The 17,286-nt window shown below is 39.3% G+C and overlaps 1 protein-coding gene and 1 long non-coding RNA gene across 2 annotated transcripts in view; one reads left to right on the top strand and one right to left on the bottom strand.

Annotated features, from left to right (window-relative positions):
* GPC6 (glypican 6) overlaps positions 1–17,286 on the bottom strand; it is a 1,190,656-nt gene that overhangs the window by 216,771 nt on the left and 956,599 nt on the right. The window lies entirely within an intron of this gene.
* The window catches only part of LOC116467381 (uncharacterized), a 34,499-nt gene continuing 22,048 nt past the window's right edge, over positions 4,836–17,286 (top strand). The window contains exons 1-3 of the long non-coding RNA XR_004247781.1: positions 4,836–4,956; positions 5,451–5,599; positions 5,705–5,917. This is a non-coding gene — a long non-coding RNA (uncharacterized LOC116467381). The remainder of the gene's footprint in view (positions 4,957–5,450; positions 5,600–5,704; positions 5,918–17,286) is intronic.

The raw sequence follows: 17,286 nt of genomic DNA, 5'->3' as shown, positions 1-17,286 counted from the left end.
ATTGCCTGATGTAGAAACTGAGTCCCCAGCAGAGGGCACAACTGAGGTGCACAGTAACGTTCTCTGTGCTGTTGACCAGCCCTTCACATTCTCTCAGTTGCCCTTTCCCATGAGGCAGTTTTGGCTAGTACCTCATAATGACTAAGGCAGACTCTTTCTCTGCATACAAATGTACATACATCACAACACCCCAACATATGTCAACATCACAAACATTTAGCCTGCTTGTCTTGAGCTCCTCATAGCATGGGAAATACAGGTTCATATTTTACTGGCACGTTGACTAATCTTTAGGGGAGATCTGGCTTATGTGGGAAGTGATTGACTACGTGGTACCCTTTCCCTTGAGCTAGTACTAACCCGGACCCCAGACATACTGTTGGCATTCCATCTTTCTGATGACATATAAAAATGAGGAGCCACACATTCTGGGCTATTATGGGTTCCACGGCGCTTTTAGAAAGACCTGAGGCTTTATCCCCAATGTGGCAAAATGCCAGCTCAGAGAGTAAAGTTCCAACTACTCAAAATCTTTCTATACTTTATAGATTGTTCTGTTATTTGCTGCAAAGATTAACTAGCATGAAGTAGGGGGCCATTTATCTGTTAACACATTTTTTTTTTCTTCCAGAGGTGCCTGCATTTCACCAGTGGATTTAAGCAACCTCTGTGTAAAACATTGCAGCATGCTGAGGTAAGTAAATGCTACAGAAGATAAATTATTTGATGACCAAGTGGGTATTTTCCTATAAACTAACTATTTTTTTAATAAAAATCATCAAATTGTGAATTGTGAGAGATGAAGGTAGGAGGGAAATATGAGGGTAGGTTTCATTTTTGTGCTAATGAGAGGTCTTCTCTTCAAGTATAAGAGGATATTTTTCATATGAATCCGGCACACAAGCTTCTGCTCTATACACCAGGAAACTTAGTTCATATGAGCATCATTTTGCTATTATCTGGGTTTGGCTCTCTAATGTTTTCCATAGCCACTCTATTTGTCACCTTCACCAGTTCCCCTTGGAGATGAAATTGAACATCTCCAACTCAGAAAAGGAGCTCCCCATGGGAAGATCCTCTGCCCCAGTCATTAATAGAAGAGACAGGAAAGGCTGGGGCTGGGAGGATTGGATTTATATAAATGGAAAGATAAGTCTCAATTTTTTTTACTTCCTTCAAACTTGCCTCTACTAATATTTTTTTTCCAGCTTAAGATATTTCTTGTTTCCTGCTTTAATCTAGGCTTTATACAAATGATGACATACTGGAAAAAGAGGCCACTTCCAAGGACATCCCTCACTGTCCTGATGCCGTGCAGTGTACATTTACCGTCTCAACTCTCCAAAGATCCCTTCTATCCCCATTCATATTTATTCCACACCTTGCCAATGCCTTCAACTCAAACTTGACACTGGCTCAAGTCATTTAAAGCCAGTAATCCCTGAGCTACACTTAGCAAGTCCATGCTGCCAAAACACCCACAAAATGTCTCAGAATCTCATGGAATACCAAGAAGATTTATATTCAGCCTTAACTTGGGCAATCTTCACCTAGCATTTCTAGCATCAACTCATTTCTTATGAAATGCTCAAGTCTATCAGTGAGGATGCAATATCATACATATGTATAAATAATGAGAGAGCTTCTTAGGTGCCACACATAAAATCCAGTCTTGTTACTTCATCGTTGCATCTTTAAGAAAGCTCTTTTGTTTCCTTCTTTGGGAAATAATCCAAACCTCATAGAAATTTATAAGAATGGTACAAAAACATTTGTGTACTCTATCCAAAGTCACCTCTTGTTAACATTTCGCCTCATTTGTTTCTGCTGCTTGCTGTCACTCTCTTATATATATATATGTGAGAGAGATGGTATACACATTACTACTTATATACTAATAGGTACCACTTATATACTAATATGTATCACTTATACTACTGAAGAATAATATTTGAGAGTATATATATATATATGAGAATGTATTCATATATGCTACTCATATGTTAATACATGTAACTTTTGAGATAATTCTCACTATTTGAGAATTAGTTTCACACATAGTGGCCTTTTACTCCTTAATACTTCAGGGTGTATTTCCTAGGAACAAGGATAACCTCTTACACACCCATACTGCAGTTATTAACTTTAGTAAATTGAACATTGATACAATACTTTTATGTAACCTACTGTCTGATTTGCAACTTTGTCAACTGACCCAGTCAAATCCTTTATACCATTTTCTTTAGCCCAAGATGAAGAATAGGATCCTGTATTCTATTTCATTGCCATGTGTCCTTAGTGTCCCTTAATCTGGAGCAATTCCTTAGTCTTTCTTTGTCATCAACTAAAGTGATGGATCATTTGGTGTGCCAGGCAGTAGATCATATACCTCAGCAGCCTGGAGAATGCTGCTGTATTTTCAGTAGGCAACACATATGAGATGATCATAATGTGGATGTCATTTCACTAGGAAAAAGTAAAATTTTTTTCTGCATACTTTTTTTTTTTTTTCTCAGAGTCTTGCTCTCTGGCTGGAGTGCGATGGCACGATCTTGGCTCACTGCAACCTCCGCCTCCCGGGTTCAAACGATTCTGCCTCAGCCTCCTGAGTAGCTGGGATTACAGGCACCCACCACCACGCCTGGCTAATTTTTGTATTTTTAGTAAAGACAGGGATGGCCATGATGGCCAGGCTGGTCTCGAACTCCTGGGCTCAGGTGATCTGCCCACCTTGGCTTCCCAAAGTGTTGGGATTACATGCGTGAGCTACTGCACCTGGCCTGCATACTTTCTTTTTTTGAGACAGAGTCTTGCTCTGTCGCCCAGGCTGGAGTGCGGTCGCGTGATCTCGGATCACTGCAAGCTCCGCCTCCCAGGTTCAAGCGATTCTCCTGCCTCAGCCTCCTGAGTAGCTGGGACTACAGGTGCATGCCACCATGCCTGGCCAATTTTTTGTATTTTTAGTAGAGACGGGGTTTCACCATGTTAGCCAGGATGGTCTTGATCTCCTGACCTTGTGATCCGCCCACGTCGGTCTCCCGAAGTGCGGGATTACAGGCGTGAGCCACCGCGCCTGGCTCTGCATACATTTTAATGAGAAGAGATGTTAGATCATGGAAAGATCTCCACAAAATGGAATGAATTTTTTAAGTTTTGATACTCTTTTAATTGTTTAATTTATCTGGAAAATTTACTCCTTCCTTGACATTGCAAGGACTGTGTAGATTGACATAACAATCTAGAGGTGTCCTATGTTCAGAACTTATCACCTGTTGCTAATTTACTTATACCCAACATCCACTGCTTTTTATCCAAATAAATTCCGTCCATCTTGCAATCTTCATGATGTCCAGTAAAGCGATAAGTGCTAGCAGTAAAGGGAACATCCCAGGGTGGGGAGCATGCCTCCCTCTCCTGTTCTCTTTCCAGGCTTGAAAGGCAGGAGGCACTACTCAGGAATACACATTCCTCCTGCCTCAGTTGACAGGCTAAGGATCCCTCTGTTCTTGTGTGAAACTCACATCTTTCTCTTCCTCCTCCTGTCCACCCCCAAAGCCCATTTTGTACAGAGGAGAGAAAGAGTCTATTCAGCACAATTAAACCACCTACCAAGCAGAAAACAAAGATTTATCAAGCAGAAAACAAAGAATAAGGAAGAAAACATCCGCCACCACCTGAGAAATTGAGTAAGCAGTTTCCTGAATTTCTACCCATTTTTCAGGGATAATGTCTCTTGAGGAAGCCACAGGTTAGAGCTTGTGGGTGATATAAGGTGAAGCCTTAGCAACACATATTAGGACCCCTATAACAACAATGGGGAAAGGAAATGGTGGGGATGCTTATTATTCAGTGGCAAACTGGGGCTGCTTCTCCACAGCACAAGAAGAGAATAAAGCAACTATACCATTGAGGGGAGAGAGGATGGATTTGGAGTCAGACAGACTCCTTTGATGACTGACCAGATTGTGAGACTTTGAGGAAAGCTCTTTAGCAGCTTGAGTCTCAATCTCTCTTTCTTTAGTATTAAGGAGCTCTGATAACAAATCGGTCACCAGCTATGGGATGGGGTGAGGTGCAAGTGCCTCCCCAGATACAGAGGTCCCTAAAGAAGGGGACAGAGGTGAGCAGCCAATCCTCAGAACAGCTGGAGGGTGGGGATGGATATAGTCCCACAAAGGGATCTGGTGACACCTCACGGCATCCACCATGACTCCCCTCTCCTTCCAAATCTGAATGATGAAACCTTATAGAATGCAGTGCTAGGTTCTTTGTAACCGAAATGATTTCACTTTCTTTTTTTCTTTATTCAACTTTAGTTCAAAGAAGTGACCACTCACATCACAGAACTCTCTGAGGCACGCTGGGCTAATTGACTCCATTGAGATATGCTTTGTTATGATAAAAATCTTCTATTCCCCTATACAGATGGTACCAGCCAAGAGGAAAGGCACTCGTGCCCGTGGTCAAGCTTCAGGCAATCCCAGTGACCTTGTGCTGCCTTAACTCACCCCTGTCTCCTGGGAAGAGGTGCAGAAGGGGAAAGTGCCTGGGCCTTCCTCTCAGTGACACCACTCCCCTCTTTGTGTCACTGCCTTGCTTTTGGGCTCAGCGTCATTAAAGCACTGCTGCGCCTTACTGTACACACTCCTTTCTAGGTCACTGAGACACGAAGCGAACATCATTTGTAATATTCATACTTTTCTCTGAGAACTGGCAGGGGGATGGAGTAGGGCAAGAAAGTGGGAGCAGTGTCTGCTGGGAGGGTGGAGAATTAATTTGCATTAATTTCTCACCCTGTTAACTGGTGTGTCACTTCTCTACTCACACAGCCTCCAGTGTGGATCTAGCAATTACTTAGCTCAGCAGAGATAATGTACCCCATAAAATGGCAGATACACTGGCCAGGGCTGGGCCCAGGAATTCAGTATGGATAATATTCTAATTCTGTATCACAAGGTAAGGCACAAATAAGTTAGCCATGTTTTTCTCTGAGAACTAAATATATCGCACTAGGTATATCATAATGTATTATATAGACATACCTATGTATGTTTATATATTTCCATAAAGTTTTCTTGTCTTATTTTTGCTCTTTTCCTTCCCACAGGACTCTAAGCCTCATGAGGGTAAAGGTTTTGCCTATTTGTTCACTGTTGTAACTTCAGCACCTAGAACAATGTCTGCCCAATAGTGGACACTATAAGTATTTGTTGAATACTTAAATATATATTAAGATCAACTCTTATGTTTGAATTAGTCTAGAAATTTGGGGGACGGTGGATTATATGTTCCATTTTTAAAACAGGATGTTTATAATCAAGTGACACTATTTTAAAGGAACATCATTTTAGTTGAGGTGCCAGTAAAATTCATGAATGCTTATGCTAAAAAAAAACTGAGATATGTGGCCTCTTACCTTCTGATTCATCGTTCTGCTTTCTTTTTCTTAGCTTTACCATAAATTTGAATCTTAATTTCTGCTCTGATCAATTTGATGTATAAGGAGTGGAGCCAGTCAAATTTGGAAATAAAATTTCGAAGTTAGAATTCCGATTATGCCAGTGATTCACTGCATAAAACATACGAGCCTCAGTTTCCTGTAAGTGTTCATTTTGCTCCAAGCCTTCTTTTGAGGGAGGGTACACATGTTGCCCAAGGCACCGAGAATAAAAACTTTCTTCCTGGGCTCTTTCCCTCTTGGCAGTTTTCATCTGAAATAAAAGGAGATTGACTCTGGGATCTTCCAAGGCTGCTATTTGAAGAACAGGTTCATAAAGATGATTGCCAAGCTCCAATGCAAAAGCTAATAATCCGGAATTTTCCTTCAAACCATCTGCCTGTTCAAAATACAACTGGGTCACAATGGAAAGGAGAGAGAGAGCTCTGATTCATATGAGAAATCAAGAATTGAACCTTCGTAAGTTCCATACTACAGAAATGTAGCTGAGCATGCTCATTGTCTATTGGGATTCTGGCCTCCTATTTGGGTGTATGCAGAGGGTAGTATCCTAACTCTGGTATAATTCTACCAGTAGCTTGGTCTTCCAAAGCTTGCTCAAAGAAGATAGCATATTTAATCTACTAAATTATGTTTTTTTTTGAGACGGAGTCTCGCTCTGTCGCCCAGGCTGGAGTGCAGTGAATTATGTTTTAATCAAGATAGAATTTTATAAAAAAAATCATTCTGCATGCATAAATATAGCCAACTTGTCTTTTTTTCTTTAAACTACCTGTGAGAATGTCCATGTCATTTTGACCACTTGAGGCTGGTAGGCTACTCTCTAATTCCTCACCAACATCAGTAGCCAAGGGTTGAATTTTATGGTTTCGAAGAATCCGTTGCAGTGATCCTAAACCTTCTTACGTTATTTGTAAAATTGAGCAACCCATTAAGTATCAATTTAGAAAAAAAGTAATTTGGAAAGACTGGGTGAAGTAGAATGGCTAAAGAATCTTGGTAAAGGTAAGACAATTATCCAAAATTTAAAGAAAGCGGGGATAAATGGGACTCTGCTCTTGTTGGTTTGCAAGTATTTTTAAGTTCTTTTATTTTTTCAAAAGCTAAAGGCAGAAATTATAGTTATTGCTTTGCGTTTTGTGCAAGAAAAATCATGCTGAACTCCAACTGGTAAACTCCTATTCCAATAATATGACCTCATATTAAAAGATTGCTGAGTAAATATGCATTATGTTTCTCTATTTATATTTGTGAGTTAGACTACCCTTTATCTCTTCTCAGTTTTCTTTTGGAAAGGTCTATGTGAACATATATCTTAAAATAATTTCTCAGTAAGAAAACCTTTTTATTCTTTCTTTCTTTTTTTTTTTTTGAGACGGAGTCTCGCTCTGTCGCCCAGGCTGGAGTGCAGTGGCGCCATCTCGGCTCACTGCAAGCTCCGCCTCCCGGGTTCACGCCATTCTCCTGCCTCAGCCTCTCCGAGTAGCTGGGACTACAGGCGCCCGCCACCACGCCCGGCTAATTTTTTGTATTTTTAGTAGAGACGGGGTTCCACCGTGGTCTCGATCTCCTGACCTCGTGATCCGCCCCCCTCGGCCTCCCAAAGTGCTGGGATTACAAGCGTGAGCCACCGCGCCCGGCCAAGAAAACCTTTTTTTTCTGAGATGGAGTCTCACTCTGTCGCCCAGGCTGGAGTGCAGTGGTGCGATCTCGGCTCCCTGCAAGCTCTGCCTCTCGGGTTCACGCCATTCTCCTGCCTCAGCCTCCCAAAGTAGCTGGGACTACAGGCGCCCGCCACCACGCCTGGCTAATTTTTTGTATTTTTAGTAGAGACGGGGTTTCACCGTGTTAGCCAGGATGGTCTTAATCTCCTGACCTTGTGATCCTCCCGCCTTGGTATCCTGAAGTGCTAGAAACCTTTTTTTTTAAATAAACTCTTCAACTTTCAATCTCTCACAGTTGAATACTTCATCTTCAGCAATGATCTCCATGCTGGGGATGCCAAGATGACCAAGTTATGTTTCCAAACACAAGAGATTCTCAGTGTGTGATAGAAGACCTCCTCATAGACTGCATCTAATGACCATATTCTTTTTCTTTACATTGATGATATCTTTTTATTCTTACATTGAAAATGTTTTTCAATGAGGTAAACTGTTTTATTATCCCCAATGGCTATATAAATGAGAAAACCAATATTTAGTAATATATATTCATATATGTATATGAATTTCAAGATGACACACACATAAAACAATGTGTCTATGTACACGTTGTCATTGTCATAAAGTTACCTGATTCGAAAATTTGTAGACCTTGCAGTGAGCCGAGATTGGGCCACTGCACTCCAGCCTGGGCAACAGAGCGAGACTCCGTCTCAAAAAAAAAAAAAAAAGTTTGTAGACTTTCCACTACACTATGGTGATAACCCTAATGTGTGAAATGAAAGGATGATACCTAAAGGACTTTGAGCCCCACGGCAGGTAATTCAGAATGTTATTTTATGGTTGGTTGATTTTCTAGATGGCCAACGGCGGCTTCTTTTTTTTTTTTTTTTTTTCAACTTTTATTTTGGAGTCCATGTGCAAGTTTGTCACATGGGTATACCGCACCCAGGTAGTAAGCATAGTATCCAATAGGTAGTTTTTTGACCCTATCCCCTTTCCTCCTTCCCCACTCTGGTAGTTCACGGTGTTTACTGTTCCCAGGTTTATGTCCATGGGTGCTCAATGTTTAGCTCCCACTTGTAAGTGAGAACATATGGCATTTGGTTTTCTCTTCCTGTGTTAATTCATTTGGATTATGTCCTCTACCTCCATCTGTGTTGCTGCAAAGGACATGATTTCATTCTTTTTTATGGTTGCATAATATTTCATGGTATATATGTACCACACCTTCTATATCCAATCCATCACTGATGAGCACGTAGGTTGATTCTATGTATTTGCTATTATGAATAGTGCAGCAATGGACATATGAGTGTATGCATCTTTTTGATACAATGATCTATTTCACTTTGGGTGTATACCCAGTAATCGAATTGCTGGATCAAATGGTAGTTCTGTTAGGTTTTTTGGGAAAACTCCAAACTGCTTTCCACAGAGGCGGAAACAATTTACATTCCCACCGACAGTGTGTAAGTGCTTCCTTTTCTCTGCAGCCCAATCGGCATCTGTTGTTTTTTGGCTTTTTAATAATGGCCATTCCTGACTGGTGTGAGATGCTATCTCACTGCAGTTTTGATCTGCATTTCCCTGATGATTAGTGATGATGAGCATTTTTTCATAAGTTTGTTGGTTGTGTGTACATCTTCTTTTGAGAAGTATCTGTTATGTCCTTTGTCCATTTTTTAAGGGGGTTATTTGTTTTTTTGCTTATTGATTTGTTTAAGCTCCTTCTAGATTCTGGCTATTAGACCTTTGTTGGATGCATAGTTTGAGAATATTTTCTCCCATTCTGTAGGTTGTCTATTTACTCTAGTAGGTTTTTTTTTTTCTTTGTTTGTTTTTTGCTGTGCAGAAGCTCTATGGTTTAATTAGGTCCCACTTGTCAATTTTTGTTTCTGTTGCAATTGCTTTGGGAGATTTAGCCAAAAATTCTTAGCTAAGATTGATGTTGAGAAGGATATTTCCTAGGTTTTCTTCTAGGATTTTTAGAGTTTGAGGTCTTACACTTAAATCTTTAATCCATCTTGGGTTCATTTCTGTATCTGGTGAAAGGTAATGGTTGTTGGCTAGCCATATCCAGAATGAAACAGTTTCATTCTTCTGCATATGGCTAGCCAACTATCACAGCACCATTTATTTAACAGGGAATCCTTTCTCCACTGCTTGTTTTTGTCAGCCTTGTTGATGTTCAAAGAGTTGTAAGCGTGTTGCTTTATTTCTGGGTTTCTTATTTTGTTACAGTGGTCTATGAACCACATTCTTCGACCCTTGTTCTCCCCCTCTCCCTGGTTTGAGTAAAAATAATCTCCCCAAATACCAACTAAGAGACTAGACATATGCTTTGGTGTCTTCAACTTAGCATGCTGAAGACAGCGTGTGTGGACCTCCTAGAATGGCTATCATGCAGGGAAGAATCCTAAGAAACAATTACTGTTGGAAAGGGTGTGGAGAAATTGAAACCCTCATAGATTTCTGGTGGGAGTGTATGATGATACAGTCACTGTGGAAAACTGTTTGGTGGTTTCATGAAAAGTTAAACATAAAATTACCATATGACCCAGCAATTTCACTCCTAGGTAGGTACCCCAAAGCATTGAAAGCAGGGACTCAGCCAGATACTTGTATACCAATGTTCACAGTACCATTATTCTCAATAGGTAAAAGGTAGAAACAGCTCCAGGCTTCATCAACAGATGAATTAATAAACAAAATGTGGTATATATTAAATACATACAATGAAAAATTATACAGCTCTAAAAAAGAATGAAGTTCTGATACATTCTATGACATGGATAGACCTTGAGAACACTTTGCTAAGTGAAAGAAGCATGACACAAAAAGACAAATATTGCATGATTCCACTTATATGGGGTACCCAGAATAGGCAAATTCAGAGACAGAAAATAGAACAGAGATTACCAGGGGTTGGGGGTAAGTAAGAAAGGCGAATTATTGCTTAATGGGTAGAGTTTCTGTTTGGGTTAATGAAACATTTTGGAACAGATAGAGGTAATGGTTGCACGAAATTGTGAATATAATTAATGCTATTGCATTGTGCATTTAAAAATGGTGAAGGCTGGGTGCAGTGGCTCACGCCTGTAATCTCAGCACTTTGGGAGGCTGAGGCAGAAGGATGGTATGAGCCAAGGAGTTTGAGATCAGCCTGGGCAACACAGTGAGACCTTGTCTCCACGAAAAATAGCTGAGCGTGGTGGCACACACCTGTAGTCCCAGCTACTTGGGAGGCTGAGGTGGGAGGATCACTTGAACCTGAGGGGTTGAGGCTGTAGTGAACCCTGATTGTGCCGCTGACTGAGCCTGGGTGACAGAGTGAGACCCTGTCTCAAAAATAAATACATACATAAATAAAATGGTTAACATGGAAAATATTATTAAATGTATTTGCCACAATTAAAAAAGTAAATAATAAAAATTGTGTGTGGACAACCTGTGATCATTTTGGACTTTATCTGCTTCCAAGATAGTTTATTTATTTTCTAAACTTCCTCTTTTTACTTCCACTTTTCTTCAAGGTTTAGGAAAAAAAAATTACACAGCAGTGGTCTACTACTCCTCCCAATTGTGAGATAGCCAAGTCGTAATGTTCACCCAACTTCCCCGCTCAGAAAACACATCATGGTGCAATTATCTACAGTTTTAAAACAGAAACATAAAGTGTTCTCCTTACAGAAGCACAAAAGGTCAGCTCCATACCTAGCAAAACTCAGGAACAAAGTCCATGTTCCTGCAGCCATCCTATAGTCCCAACACCTGGAACCACCTGACCTCTACCTGATGCTCTGACCTGCCCCAGGAAAACAGTCCAGCTCTTAGGTCAGACTCAGATCATTAATCATCATATCAGCCTTCCTGCAAATCAGTTTCTGACTTTGTAACCTGATTTCAGTGACTTGAGCATTTATCTTTAAAAAAAAAAAAAATCTGAGACCTAAGTTACTCCACTGTATCCCTGTTTCAGCAAGTGGCGTCTGCCTGGTTATTCTTGGCCTAAGGGCCTGCCTTGTTACCACACAACCAAGGCATATACTTTTGTCAATTCTCATTTGGGAGAGGAGGGGCTGACTACTGGGTCTACACTGCGTGGCTCAGCTATCTCCCAACTTATGCTTGCCCTCCTAATGTCACTTCCTAGCTGCATGAATTGGACTAAGCCATGCAACCTCTCTGAGTCTCAGTTTCTTCATCAGAAAAGTTAAGAACTATGTGACCTGTTCCTCAGAGCCAGTTAAAGATTAACCAGGACTAATGGATGTGAAGTATAGCACCAGGCACTTAGTGAGTGCTCAATAAATAACAGGTAGTGGTAGCTAATTTTCCTTTATAACCATGTCAAAAATGTGGCAGATGAATTTAAACAATTGTCTCACTAATATGAGGGACCCTAAGTTGTATAACAACTAACAAATTTATTAATGACTCTGAAATTAAAAGTTGCAAAAGCCAGGTGGCAAAGTGCAAAGATTGTGTGGTCAGGGAGTTCAGAGACAGACACATTTTGTTCCTGGCATCACCAGTAAGTATCTACGGGACCTTAATAAAGTGAATTAAATTGCTGGGGCCTGATTGTCTTCTTCCATAGACAATAGATTAAGTCAGATACTGTTTTAAATCCTTGTTAGCTCTAAATATTTGATTCTTTATGAAAAATAAATAAAATCTTCACAAATTAATAAGAAATATTACATCCAACTATATCGGGGGAACCAGCCCCCAATATTTCAATGTAGGTTCTTTTCTATTTTCCCTAAGTGTTGGCCGGTCTGAGAAATAAAGAGAAAGAGTACAAAGAGAGAAATTTTACAGCTGGGACTCCAAGAGTGTCATCAAATATTGGTAGGACAGTGATGGTGACCCTGAGCCACAAAACCAGCAAGTTTTTATTAGGGATTTCAAAAGGGGAGGGGTGTACAAAGAATGATGAATTTAACTATTGATGTTTTAGGTCTCCACTCCTGCATGCTAGTAAGAGCATCATGGCTACTTGGTACAAGGGGGAAATACGATTGATGAGTCCAGAGCTCTCTGGTAGAGTGGATCTCAAAATGTGGTTCCTGGATCAACTAATGCCAAACTGCAGGTTTTGTTCCAGACCTACTGAAGTAAAAATTCTGGGGATGGGTCCAGCAATTTGTGCTTTAACAAGCCCAATCGCTGCTTCTGATGCTTGATAAATTGAGAACCATTGCTGTAATACATTAAAGCCTCCTTGTTTCAGTCTCTCTCCCTCTCTCTCTCTCTGTCTCTCTTAAACACACGTATGCACAGGAAACCTGTTACCTTGAATTTAGATGATACATACATTTACAATAAGGATTCCACCTTACTGACTTGTCCCTATTAATTTGTAGATTTTTGAAAAAAATCCTCTTACTTGCCTATTGATTAACTTCATTTCCAGTAGATTATTTTATTTTGAAGGAGAAATGTATGCCCAGTAGAAAATAAAGAAAATTGCTAAGGACAAATAAACATTGATTGCTAAGGGAGAAGAAGGCCACTTATCACATTATCTCTTTACTGAACAGTCACTCCCTCTGCATGTAGCTCACTCCAAACATCTCACATTTTAATACAACAAGGATGCCTCCAAATGGTGGTTTTATTCATTGATTTCTCTTGCTATTTTCATTATCTACTTAAGCAAAAAAATACATTTATTGTGGCTTCAAAGACTGCATTCAGTTGATCAAATTGCCATATTTGAAGCAGAGTATCAAATATAAATGGACACCACTAAACAGCCTGTTTATCAATTCAGAAGATCATGATCCAAACATGTGGTAAGGCCTCAAACCAAAGAACATATGTCTTAAGGAGTTAGTGTTCACATACAATTTAGCATCAGATGAACCCAGGAACTAAGAACTACTTCCAATGTCACGGTCATAGGATGTGTCTGTGTGAAGCCCTCCGTGATTCTCCCTTATCTTTCAAATAATACTCTTTTCAATGAGGCCTCTGCAGTGTTATCTCCTACCTTGTGCCCTCCCTACTCCCTTTCCAGCCTTTGGGTAGGGAGTCCCATCCTGTAGGTATGTCCACATCCTCCTCCCCCTGTGCCTCTACCAAATCCTGCACACAATGGTACCTGCTCACTCATCTCACTATTGGGTTTACATGCCTTCCTATTAGGATGGTAAGCACCTTGGGATCAGGCATTTTTTTCTTTGAATACCAATAGCAACATGATAGGTTCCTGTAAAGATCTATTGAGTGAAATAATTTTATCTTCTGCTCACATTTTCCATTTTTCTGCAGACATATTATTACCCCAAAAGTAGTGGCCTGGTTAGAAGGTAAGAAAAATACATAGAAAAAAGGAGAATTTCCTAGTGGTATTACCTCCCAGGAAAGAGTTGTAATCAAAAGCAAAATTTTCCTCCTGTTGTGCTTTCTCAGCTAACTACAGAAATAGTCACTTTTAGAGAAAGCCTGTCAAAAAGCTTGTGAACAGCAGTTAAATTTGCTTTCCATCTATTTTCAATGAATAGGTAGTAATTAGAGTATGTATCACTTTTTTTTTAAATTTTGAGATCTATCAGAGACTAGCATCTCCGAGAAAAACATGAACTAAGTTAAACAAATTTTTAAAAGTTACACATATACAAACAGTGATGGAGAATCATTGAAAAAAACATAAAGCAGGCAATCAGGAACCCCTGTGAGTCAGGAAACTGAGTACATTTTTATTCCTGCTACCTAGGAGCTATGTGATCATGGGTAAGCTCATGCCCTTTTAGATTTCACCTTTCCATCCACCCTCTCTATCTCAAAGTAAATGCCAATAAGACACAAGAGGAGATTTCTGAGGAGATGGTGTACAGACGAATGCAGCGTCATTCGACACCTGAAGAAGACGCATCTTAGAAGGATGTCAATAATAGAACCTTGGTTGGCTTTAAAATCTACTTCTCACTTCAAGAACAAAGATATGCAGGAGGGTGAGGATATTGGAGATGATGAATACATGATCAGGACAAGGTCATTTGTGCCTACCAACCATGGGGTTTCCATAGAAACAAGATGATCTGAGCCAGATTCAAAGACTGAAACAGGAATGAGATAAAAATCTAGACCGCGTGTATCTTGCAATAGGCTTCACGATCAAGAAAGGGGGAACTCAGTAGCAAATAAGCAGAAGGAGGACTGAGCTCCAGCCAAGTGTTTGCTACTTGAAAATTGCTTAGCTGATGTACTTAGCCCATACCTCCTAACAAGGCAGGAGGACTCATACATCCAACCGTTTAGATTCATCATCTCATCTGCCCTCATCTTTCTGCTGGCTGCACAGACCAAATATTTGCTTGGCTGCAATACAACAAGAGAATGAATGTAAATAGTGGGACTCTGAGAACTGCTGTTCAGAGTTGTTGGGAAGGAAACTAGAAACTCTTAAAAAAAAAATCTTAAAAGAGGGTTGTGAGTAAAGTGATCTTTTGAAGAAGAGAGCAATTACTTTAATGATTTGCATTTTCATTCCGGAGAAAGTACATCCTATTAAAGGAAATGTGAAAAGTTTTGAATATTCAAAGGAAGAAAGAAAAACAAAACCCACTGTCCCACGAGTGAAACACAATAATTGGGTATAGTCTAGTGTATTTCCTTTTAGCTTCTTTTTCTATGCATAGGTATTTAATGATATTGTTGAAATCACTGTTTAATATTACACATAATCATTTTTTATAGTTTGCATACAATTTATATAGCCACTTCTCATTGAATGGATTTGCCATACTTTATATTATTATGCCTCTATAGTTGAATGATAATGACAGATAGGAGGACAAGATAAAATATTTAAAGACCGGCCAGGTGCAATGGCTCACGCCTGTAATCTCAGCACTTTGGGAGGCCAAGGTGGGCGGATCACAAGGTCAGGAGTTCAAGAGCAGCCTGGCCAACATAGTGAAACCCCATCTCTACAAAAATACAAAAATTAGCAGGGCATGGTAGCTACTTGGGAGGCTGAGGCAGGAGAATGGCTTGAACCCAGGAGGTGGAGGTTGCAGTGAATTGAGATCGCACCACTGCACTCCAGCCTGGGCGACAGACAGACTCCATCTCAAAAAAAAAAAAAAAAAAAAAAAATTAAAAGGCCACTGAAAATGAATGATACATGCTTTTAAAGAATTTCAAACTAACAGACCAAAAGACAGAGATTTGGAAGAAAAAAACATATGAGAATTTGGACAGATAGAATATAAAAAGTATTTTTTTAAAATTAAGGACAAATATGTATTTAGAGGAAGATGACAATCATTAAGTTGTCTTTATACTTGGTCATGTGGTTTATTATTAGTTTTGTCATGGAAATTATGACCTATTTAAAAATACTGTCAACTTATATGATTATTTCTGGAGATTATATTGAAATAACTAAAAATGCTATGTTAAAACACATAAATATTATTAATATTCTTAATGCTTCCCAAAGGCCTTATATGATGTATAGTCCAAATGTATGAAATTGCCTGTGTATATTTCATCTTTATCAGGACATCACCATGCCTATTATTTATTTCAAAACTGTTTGCTAATTTGATTGGTGACAATTGGTATATCTTGTTATTTTTTAGTAAGTTTAACATTACTTTGATGTTTGCTAACTCTATTTTTTTTCTAAATTGTTCAAAACTGTTGAAAACTTGTCTGTTAAAGGGCTCATTGTGAAAAATCAATATGTAGGAGCTTTTTATATAACTAACGTTATCATGCTTTTAAAAGTCATATTTGCTACAAATATTTTCCCAGTATCTATCTTGGTAGTTGACACACAGAAGTTCTATATTTTTTAAATGTTATCCTGACATTGTGGTTTAGAAGAAAACACTTTGGTTATTTCATTAAGTCACTTTTCTCAAGCTGTTTACCTAAAAAAATTATCATGTTCTCTTACATGTTGAAATTTGGGAAGAAATTAAACATTCATCCTGTCACATGTGGGTCAAGAGCAGACATTAGCCATTTAGCTGATTGAGTTAAATAGGATACAGAATTGATAACTTCTTCCTCAAGGCAAATCTTCTGAATGGGTTTCTAATTCTAAAAAGAGGATACATATAACCTTGCATTCGCTAGTTTATTCTCATTTTTCTCTCTTTCAAAAATAGTTTTAAAGCATTTGTCATTGGTAGTTTGTGCGCTTAGGGTGGTACTTATGGATGCATAACATCACATGAGGAAGTTCTGTGAAGTTTTCGATGTTTTGCTTTCTTGGTTACTTATGTTACAGGGATTCTGATTGCATTAAGGATTCTTTCTTTCACCCCGGAGAAGCATACATCTGCTTCTGCTGACATCTGTTCTCCTTTGTGGGTTCTGAGGAAACATTTATTTCTTTTTTGCTTTTCTTCCTGTTTTAGCAATGTCTGCTTCTCATCTTAATAAATCACCTTTATGTTGCAATAACTTAATAGAAGGAGAATACATAGCTAAAGAGAGAATGTGTAGCACAGAACACAGAATTCTGAACAACATTCTTGGCTTGTTCCAGGGTACCTGCCAGGCATTTAAAAACGAGGTTCATATGTATTGGCTTCTTTTTGAAAAGAAGATTATAAATAACAATATCAAGGTCACTCATTTCCCTCCATGCTTAGCACAGGGAAGTCGGAGTGGCGAATGAGTTAGGAAAGGCTTTGCTCTGAGGGTGTAGTTCCAAATATCTCTTCTGCTACATCTATGAGTCCCTTTCGCCTTCCTCCCTGAAGGTTACTGTTCCTTCGAGAACCTGGTGCTCTACTTCCCTTTAGAGGTATAAAAGATCACCATAGTCTCAGGAGAGAAGAGATCCTATTCCACGTCTTCGAATGTACTGATCTTTCCACAGGCTCCTGGACTTCTGAGATGTTGTTCTTATGTCCTAGTTAATGCTACAACCCACTCAGTGCTGATTTCAGTGATGAAGCGAAAGGGTCTTATTGAAAAAAAATTATGAGATTAATTGCTTATCTTGTCTTAGGAATGAAATATTAACTGGGAGGAGATACGAGCAATATATATAAGGAGCTTATTTCCAGGATATATAAAGAACCTCTGCAAATCAATAATACAATGAATAGCTCATTTGAAAGTGGTGAATTAAAAAATTCTCCATTAGACAAGCTCTCTCTCTCTGTCTCTCTGTCTCTCTCTCTCTCT

This window comes from Hylobates moloch, unplaced genomic scaffold (assembly GCF_009828535.3).
Source record: "Hylobates moloch isolate HMO894 unplaced genomic scaffold, HMol_V3 SCAFFOLD_4, whole genome shotgun sequence".
NCBI lineage: Eukaryota > Metazoa > Chordata > Mammalia > Primates > Hylobatidae > Hylobates > Hylobates moloch.
The sequence above is the reverse complement of the archived record's forward strand: the minus strand, read 5'-3'. Positions and strand labels throughout refer to the sequence as shown.